The 9,276-nt window shown below is 40.6% G+C and overlaps 1 long non-coding RNA gene across 1 annotated transcript; it reads left to right on the top strand.

Moving 5' to 3' along the window:
* The first annotated feature begins 8,260 nt into the window (after nt 1–8,260).
* LOC121545826 lies at nt 8,261–8,802 on the top strand. The gene is made up of 3 exons (XR_005996304.2): nt 8,261–8,442; nt 8,542–8,642; nt 8,765–8,802. It is a non-coding gene; the product is annotated as an uncharacterized LOC121545826 (long non-coding RNA).
* Nucleotides 8,803–9,276: the final 474 nt, after the last annotated feature.

The raw sequence follows: 9,276 nt of genomic DNA, 5'->3' as shown, positions 1-9,276 counted from the left end.
AGATGTTCTCTTGATAAGTGTGTGAATTACACAATTTTCCTGTCCTGCTAAGCATTCAAAATGTAACGAGTACTTTTGTGTGTCAGGGAAAATGTATGGAGTAAAAAGTACATGATTTTCTTTAGGAATGTAGTGAAGTAAAAGTTGTCAAAAATATAAATAGTAAAGTAAAGTACAGATACCCCAAAAAACTACTTAAGTAGTACTTTCAAGAATTTTTACTTACAGTTGAAGTCGGAAGATTACACACACCTTAGCCAAATACATTTAAACTCAGTATTTCACAATTCCTGACATTTAATCCTAGTAAAAATCTTAGGTCAGTTAGGATCACCACTTTATTTTAAGAATGTGAAATGTCAGATTAATAGTAGAGAGAATTATTTATTTCAGCTTTGATTTATTTCATCACATTCCCAGTGGGTCAGAAGTTTACATACACTCAATTAGTATTTGGTAGCATTGCCTTTAAATTGTTTAACTTGGGTCAAACGTTTCGGGTAGCCTTCCACAAGCTTCCCACAATAAGTTGGGTGAATTTTGTCCCATTTCCTCCTGACAGAGCTGGTGTAACTGAGTCAGGTTTCTAGGCCTCCTTGCTTGCACAAGCTTTTTCAGTTCTGCCCACAAATGTTCTATAGGATTGAGGTCAGGGCTTTGTGATGGCCACTCCAATACCTTGACTTTGTTGTCCTTAAGCCATTTTTGCCACAACTTTGGAAGTATGCTTGGGGTCATTGTCCATTTGGAAGACCAATTTGCGACCTAGCTTTAACTTCCTGACTGATGTTTTGAGATGTTGCTTCAATATATCCACATTTTCCTTCCTCATGATGCCATCTATTTTGTGAAGTGCACTAGTCCCTCCTGCAGCAAAGCACCACCACAGCATGATGCTGCCACCCCCGTCCTTCACGGTTGGGATGGTGTTCTTCGGCTTGCAAGCTGCCCCCTTTTTCCTCCAAACATAACGATGGTCATTTGGCCAAACAGTTCTATTTTTGTTTCATTAGACAAGAGGACATTTCTCCAAAAAGTACGATCTTTGTCCCCATGTGCAGTTGCAAATCGTAGTCAGGCTTTTTTATGGCGGTTTTGGAACAGTGGCTTCTTCCTTGCTGAGCGGCCTTTGAGGTTATGTCGATATAGGAGTCGTTTTTACTGTGGATATAGATACTTTTGTACTAGGGGTCTAACGATTCGTTTTAACAACGATTCGATTTGTATCACGATTCGTGGTTGTCGATACGATTCAAGGACGATATTGGTTCATTTAGAACGATACGATCCGAAACGATTCAGTGACTTGAAATCGATTCAGTAACCTTTTAGCCAAAAATTCAACCAGTGTGACTGAAATAAATACCTGGATACTGGACAGTGCAGGTGAAGTTTCCTAGATTCCTGTTTCTTGTAAGGACCGCAATGGTGGCTTGATAATTTCTCGCTCGTCGGCTTCTCCTCTGTCGTCCGCCATGCTATGTTTTGTTGTCTTTGCACCTTTGCGCTGCTGCTGGCGCGGGGCGATGACGTCACGGATAGGCAGACTGAATCGAGTAATGTTTAAAGCCTTTATCATTAAAAGTGCTGAGAAAAAACATCCATATAAAGTCTGACGTGCTTAAATCCAATGGGTTATTTCCTAGTATCGATACAATCGATTTCTTACATTTTAAAACGACGTTAGATTGATATATGTTGTCCAAAAGGCCAACTCGCCGAGCACAGATCGATGTAGTTGGATCATAGGAATATAAATCGATACATCGATGTAGTAGATGGATCGTTACACCCCTATTTTGTACCCGTTTCCTCCAGCATCTTCACAAGGTCCTTTGCTGTTGTTCTGGGATTGATTTGCACTTTTCACACCAAAGTACGTTCATCTCTAGGAGACAGAACGTGTCTCCTTCCTGAGCGGTATGACGGCTGCGTGGTCCCATGGTGTTTATACTTGCGTACTATTGTTTGTACAGATGAATGTGGTACCTTCAGGCATTTGGAAATTGCTCCCAAGGATGAACCTGACTTGTGGAGGTCAACAATTTTTTTCTGAGGTCTTGGCTGATTTCTTTTGATTTTCCCATGATGTCAAGCAAAGAGGCAATGAGTTTGACTCAATTGACTCAAATGATGTCAATTAGCAGTGGCGGCTCCTGAAAAAATTCTCAGGGGGGGCAATTTTTCTGATGATTTAGGTGACCTACACACATTTTAAAAAAGATATGTCCAGCAACAACATGAAGACAGGGGCAGCATATACGTCAATACCAGAAGCATTTATTGACTGATCTCAAAAGTGTTGGCTTACAAAAGCAAAATAAGTTATCACAGTAAAAATAATCAAGGGTGTTCTTTCACATTCCTCAACACTGCATAAACAATATGCATTTCCATAAAACACCTCATCTAATTGTGCCACAAAGTTGACAAGTCCAAGAAAAATACCAGGGTTGGTGGAGCCCTCAGTTTCATCTTTGCCTCGCAAAGCTAACTCAAACACTCCGCAAAAACTTCACACACTGGATTAGCCGGCTGAGGATGTGGCGGTTCTTGCTAACCTCATCGTTGTGGCGGCGGACAGCTAGCCTGTATCCCTCATCCAGTTGAGTGGCAATGTTCACTCTCCCCAAAGCAGACAATCTCAAACAGCTATCCATGTGGGTCTTTGACAGCTCATGTTTCTTAATCTTTTCTGAAAGATGGTGCATGTCCGTTACACCAGTCGCTGTCCAAGCGGTGCTGTCTGCCGTGCCGCCTTCAGGGTGAAAGAGTAAGCAGGGGTAGCAGAAGACTGCATTAGCTACATCGCAGCCTGCTAGCCAGGTTTTTCGTTCGTACCAATTTTTGGAAAATCCTCGGGTGTAGGACTTTCCCCCTTTAGTAGAAACCTGTTGAATTATTAAATTTGTTCTGGGAGGTCCTAATTGTTTCGTTGCCAATTTATCTTGATTTGTTCGCCGACAAAAAGGAACTTCTTTCAAAGAGACAATCGAGTTGCACTGAACGCTAGCCATCTTGACAGTAGTACTTGAATTGATTGACGCTGCTACCCACTCTTTTCTTAGTTACGTTCATGGTTATGTTACGTATGACGAAAGCGCGTAAGTGCAAGCCCTCCCGGAACCCATAGAGATTGTATTGAAAGCTCTGATATTTGAAAAAAAAATGATTTTACATGAGAGTCTATGAGAGACTTCTGGGGCGATTTTCAACCTGACTGAAATCGCCCCAAAAGGGGCGGGGCCATTTGAAGCACGACTTTAGCCTGATTGGACATTTAGTGGCAGATCAGACGTCTAGATTAGAACACTGATAACTACTGTTGCCGTGATATAATTGATTAGAAAAAAAATCCCTTCCTTTTCCCGTTTGGCAGTGCGTCGCCCATATCGCCCTAATGAACACACCGCCCCTGCTCCAACCTAAGTGTATGTAAACTTCCAACTTAAACTGTAAGTACTTTACACCACTGCTGACCACCACTTCCATTTGTAGCCTACAACTCAAGGTGCATCTCTGGGTCATCTCTCATTCGCATAAGAGGTCAGAGTTCCATATCTTTAAAACTCCTCCACAAAATGTTGCACAAACTATCAGAGCCTATATTTGATGAAAGTACAGTGCAATATATTGACTGTCCATAGCTTTGCCAGTGCAAGATCGGGATCTCTCTCACCATGTGCACACTCTCTAAAAATACATCTGCTGTTGATGAGCTGGAATGAGCTGGAATGAGCTGGAATGAGAGAGCAGCAGTTCTAAACAACTTTAATAGATTTTCATTTAACAAGTCAACATTTTGTTAACATACATGGTCCTGGACACAACACCATGAAACGATCTATCATAATCATCAAACATCTTTATCAGATTCATATATGAATGAATATCATCCCTGACCATTCATTCCTGTGGTGATGATGATGATGATGATGATGATGATGATGATGATGATGATGATGATGATGATACTGTGTTTTCCTTGATCTCTCCGACCAGGGCCTGGTTTCTGGGCCGTTTCAGTGACATCACGGTTTCTGTACACCCTCTCACAACAACTTCCTGTTTGTTTGCCATAAAAAGCATCAACGCTGCTGATCTCTATCCTCACTTCACACATTCTACTGGGACCGACAGACCAAGAGAAACAGAGAGAAACAGAGAGAAACAGAGAGAACCAGAGAGAACCAGAGAGAACCAGAGAGAACGAAAGAGAGTAATAGACAGAGAACTAGAGATCACAGTATGAAAATGATGAAGTCTGTTGTCGTTGCTGTTGTGTTTCTCAACATGCTGCAGCTCTGTCTGGGCAACAACTTACGCACAGAGATCCTGGAAGACTTGAGCAGCCTCACTCTGGGGAACTTCTTTTTTGTAAGTATATATACAGTAATAGGCTTAGTAATGTTCCACAAATGGCACCCTATTCCCTATATAGGGCACTACTTTTGACCAAAGTAGTGCCCTATATGGGTAAAAGGGTGCCATTTGGGACGCACACTTAGTTGAGCTCAAAGTTAAGCTCACTGATGTGAAGCTCAGTTGGTAGAGCATGGCGCTTGCAACGCCAGGGTTATGGGTTCAATTCCCACGGGGGGACAGTCTGAAAAAATGTATGCACTCACTAACTGCAAGTCGCTCTGGATAAGAGCGTCTGCTAAATGAGTAAAATGTAGTTGGGTGGTGAGTTCCAGACTGTGTCCATCATCGTGGCTAGTCACAAACCGCAGGGCATTGGTTCAACAAGAGATGTTATCTAAAGTAAATAAATACACAGAGACAATGAGATGATTGGAGGAGTTGTAATATACTGCCATTCTGAATGTAGCCTCTGTCTTTCTTATCTAATGAGACTGTTTTTATTCCATCATACAGCCAAAGATGTACAGCGTACCAGCACCAGCAATGGAGGAAAAAGCAGTAAGTCATCTATCCTTCATCAATCAACACACACACACGCGCACGCACGCACGCACGCACACACACATGTCTGTAGTGTATGCATAACTCACAACTGTTGTCTGAACTGTGGTCTGATCAAGTCTCCTCATGTGTTAGCTGCAGTGTGAGTGCCAGGGGATGTTTGCGACTAAGCTGAATCTTGTAGTGAACAAGGTGAAGGCCCGGACCGAGGAACACAAACCACTTCTGAAAAGACTGCAGAAGAACATCCAGGTTCTGCCTCAGAGCTTTGCCCCTGAGGTGAGTTTCTGAACTCTGGCTGTTTTACACACAATTTAGTGAAGTGTTTTGGACAGGTCAGTCCCTATGGGCCCTGGTCAAAAGTAGTGCGCTATATAGGGAATAGGGTGCCATTTGCCTCTGTTTAATACACACTGCTTATTGAAGTGTTTTTGATAGGTCACTCCCTGAACACTATCTGGATGCGTCCCAAATGGCACCCTATTGCCTATATAGTGCACTACTTTTGACCAGGGCCCCTTGGAATAAGGTGCCATTTGGGACACAGTCACTGTTTAGTGAAGTGTTATTGACAGACGGAAGCACTCAGTTCAGGTCCATCTCCGGCACAGTTCTGCTCACTTCAGGGCATGAAGGCTACATACTAATGGCTCAATGATTTATATTTTTAAGGAGGCCAGTATCTGCCCCATGAAGAACAGAACGAAGCTACATCTTCAACCGAATACTATTGTTCTACAGGCGTACAAACATTTCCTCAAGAACCTGAATGAAAAGGAATGTTAGAGAGATAGTACCGTAGAGATAATTAGATTATCTCTATATTTTATAGATGGACCTCTGGTTAATATCTCTCTTTGTAACAGAAGTAATGATTATTTATAGACCATTCTCAGGTTTAGGTTGTTCATGTATGTTTCGATGTACTGCTTACTGATTGGATCAATATATATTTTTTGAAAGGTATTCAAACTTATTTTTTTATGTATTTATTTAAACAAACACATTTATTTGTTAAATTATTACTTTTGAAATATGTCTTAAAGATAACAGTCAGTGTTCTTCCCATGTCTGTTTGTAGTAAGACTAAAAACGTTTGCTTGATATACGGTACTATGTACTTCATCATGAAAAGCATGATTGTTCTCAAAAAAGATAATTTTGTATTTAAATACAGAATGTTTCAAATGAATGTACTAATTTTATATGTATTGATTATGTATTTATTTATTTATTCTATACTGGTTGAATGTGAATGAATCCTACATTTTAAATCGTAAAGAACTTACATCAGTGATGTGTGATCAACTGTATTTTCTTATAGAAAATAAAAATATATTTTTCAAAACTTTGAGGTGTTATGAGATAGCTCCTCAAGTAATTTGATTCTTTATGCTCAACCATAAATGCTCCTGTAAATCACTCTGGATAAGAGTTCTCTGTTAAATAACTAACATGTCAATGTCAATTGTTGACATGCGTATGTTTTCTGTTGGCTGTGAGTGAGTGATAATGGCCATAGACAATGAAATGCATGGCTGATACATTCCTCAATAACTTGCTCCAATAGTATAAGAAATGTTCTATTATCACCCGGTGTGTGTGTGAGTGTGTGTGTGTGTGTGTGTGTGTGTGTGTGTGTGAGTGGGTCAGATAAGATTGTGGGTAACGGCATGTATTTTCTTGTACATCATAAATCTGGTCTATACAGCCACTGACTATTGTACCACAGCAGACTCTGTGATGTGTCCTCTTCTGCTTCGGTTGGGGGTTAGGATCACGAAGTCGACAAGGCCAGTCACCACAGGTTGATATGACATGCTACCTGTTCCTGTGGACTTCCAGTCACTACTTAGCAACTGAGTGAGTGAGGAAGATACATGTGTGCAATTGTGTTCACTGTTTCCAGCAATCAGTAAATACTACTGCACAACATTTAAAATCCCCCCCATCATATGGAGGACTAAAAGTGCCACAATTAAATAAATAAATACACCATTAAATAATTACTTAAATGTGTCATTAATTAATTAAAATTAGAATTAAATACATAAATGTGTTATTAAATGTGTCATTAATTAATTCAAATACCGATTCATTTTATGTAAAATACATATATAATAATTTCACTATTTACATTTACATTTCATGGTCCTGCGTTGGAGTGCTTCCTGAATTACTTAAAACTGTCAAACTGACCCATCAAAAGTTGGTAGGCGGAACCTAACGCCTGATTGGTTACCCTCTGCATCAAGCCAAGACAAATCAATTCGGATAATGGATTGATGCAGAGCTACTGAACACATTCCAATACACTGGGTGGCGCTATTCACCTCTACGTTGGTTTAGTTACACGGTTAAACAGAACTTTCATTGCAACGGCTAAAAAATCAAGAGAAGACTCGGTCCTGCTAGCCCCAATGTTGAGACGCTGTGTGAGGTGCAGGACAAAATGTCTAAAAGTTGCCCGGAGCTGCTGAGAGAAGCAGCGAATTTGATTGAGGAAGCTCTGAGCAGAAGTCCAACGGCTCCCTGCGGCACCGGTGACTCCGGCAGCTCAGTCACAGCAGATACCGGCCGCTCAATCACGCACACCTGTCCAAGGTAAGCTAAGTAATTTCATGTTAGCCAGGTGTGCTACTATTTAATGATTCGGGACACACGTGTAGGTTAAATTAGATCGACTCGAACATGTATTTGCATGCGGTATTATGATGCTTCGTGCGTGACACGTTTATTGTTAATGGGGGGAAGCATAAACCTAGCTAGTTCGCTAATCGGCTAAATGGTGTTAGCTGGCTTGAGCATCCCAAGATAGAAGTAGAGGCTGTTTTAGCTGACTGGTGACCATTGAGCTGTTACGTTTTTCTGTGTTGCAGCGGAGGTAGCAAGGCTCTTTGCGCCATATAACATTGGAGCCAGAAGGAATATGACGAGACGACCAGCACAAGTCCAAGTTAGCCGAAGAAGCTACACACACACTGTCTGTTGTTTGGCTGACCACAATGCGGATAAAATTCCAAGCGTACTGTTTAAAGCTGAACTTTTACTTCAGGACTTGGAGAGCAAAAGTAACATTTTCAGGTCAGTGCGAAACTAGGCATTTACCAAAAGTAAAAAAAAGTTTGTACTGTCTGTGGCTTGTTGAAATTATTTGCATTTCTTTTTATAGTGACTCAAACTTAATTGGTGTTCATAGTGTCAATAATAGTTATCACAGGCTTATTTGCTTAATTTAAGGTGAGGTGAGTTATGATTTTGTTTTGTTTTTTCTCCAGGGAATGACCACGATCCCATGGTTATAACAAATAAACTGATGGAAGTGTTTCGAAGCTCCAACAAGGGGGAGGCTTTGAATTTCTAAAACTTGTAGGATCTACTCGCAGTCGAAATCTTGCGTTGCTTCAGTGTCCCAGCACTGGATACACCCTTGCCTATATGAAAGATCCATCGACGATGATTGGACAGGCTACAATCTACATACGTCCACTTCAACAGGATCTACCCTTAGATTGTGTACATACATTTACAGAGACTTAGTTTAATACATAATCAAAACAAAGATTACTGGTGACTTTTAATCATTAATTAAAAGCCATTTGTTGTTGTTGTTAGGAGAGCTCACGTCCTGCCTCTGGTCCAGTCATCCCCTGCATCACTTGTCAGAAGGAAGTTCCCTTTTCAGAGATGAAGCTGCACAGATTGAGCTGCAATGGGTATGTACTTCTTAAAGCAATGCAAGGGTAGCATAATTTATTTTATTTGGGAATATGTCTCTCTTATTGTTGTGCACACAAATAGCGAGTATGACCATCATTTCAATTGTGTTAACTTCAAGGACACCCATGCAGGAATCAGAAAGAGAACAAGAGGAGGCCAAAGTGAAGAAAATGATAGTGAGACAGCCCTAGTCAGTGACAGTGTTCCAGTGAGGCCTGAAACATCAGCTGAGAGTGCAGTAGTACCGGCAGTGATTGTCAACGAGGAGTTGGATCGCAAAGAAACAGACAGTGGTTTGTGTCATCACAATAGTGTTGCTATAAGATTGTGTGTAACTGAAAAGTTAATAGAAAGATAACACCTGTAGGATATAATTAGATAAGATAATACAGTTACAGACAACTAACCACTTAGTCATTATATCCACAATATGATAGTTATTTATCCGAAATCTAAATGTGGAAGATATTTTGTGAATGCACCAATTGTCAACCTTACAATATCGTTGTAATATCGACATCAAGGTGTTAGGTCAAAAATGTGATATTTGATTTTCTCCATATTGCCCAGCCCTAATGTCAATGCATACACAGTTCAGATGAATTGACACAAGTTCAGTGTCTTTGAAAA

Source organism: Coregonus clupeaformis, chromosome 35 (genome assembly GCF_020615455.1).
Source record: "Coregonus clupeaformis isolate EN_2021a chromosome 35, ASM2061545v1, whole genome shotgun sequence".
In the NCBI taxonomy this organism is placed as follows: Eukaryota; Metazoa; Chordata; class Actinopteri; order Salmoniformes; family Salmonidae; genus Coregonus; species Coregonus clupeaformis.
The sequence above is the reverse complement of the archived record's forward strand: the minus strand, read 5'-3'. Positions and strand labels throughout refer to the sequence as shown.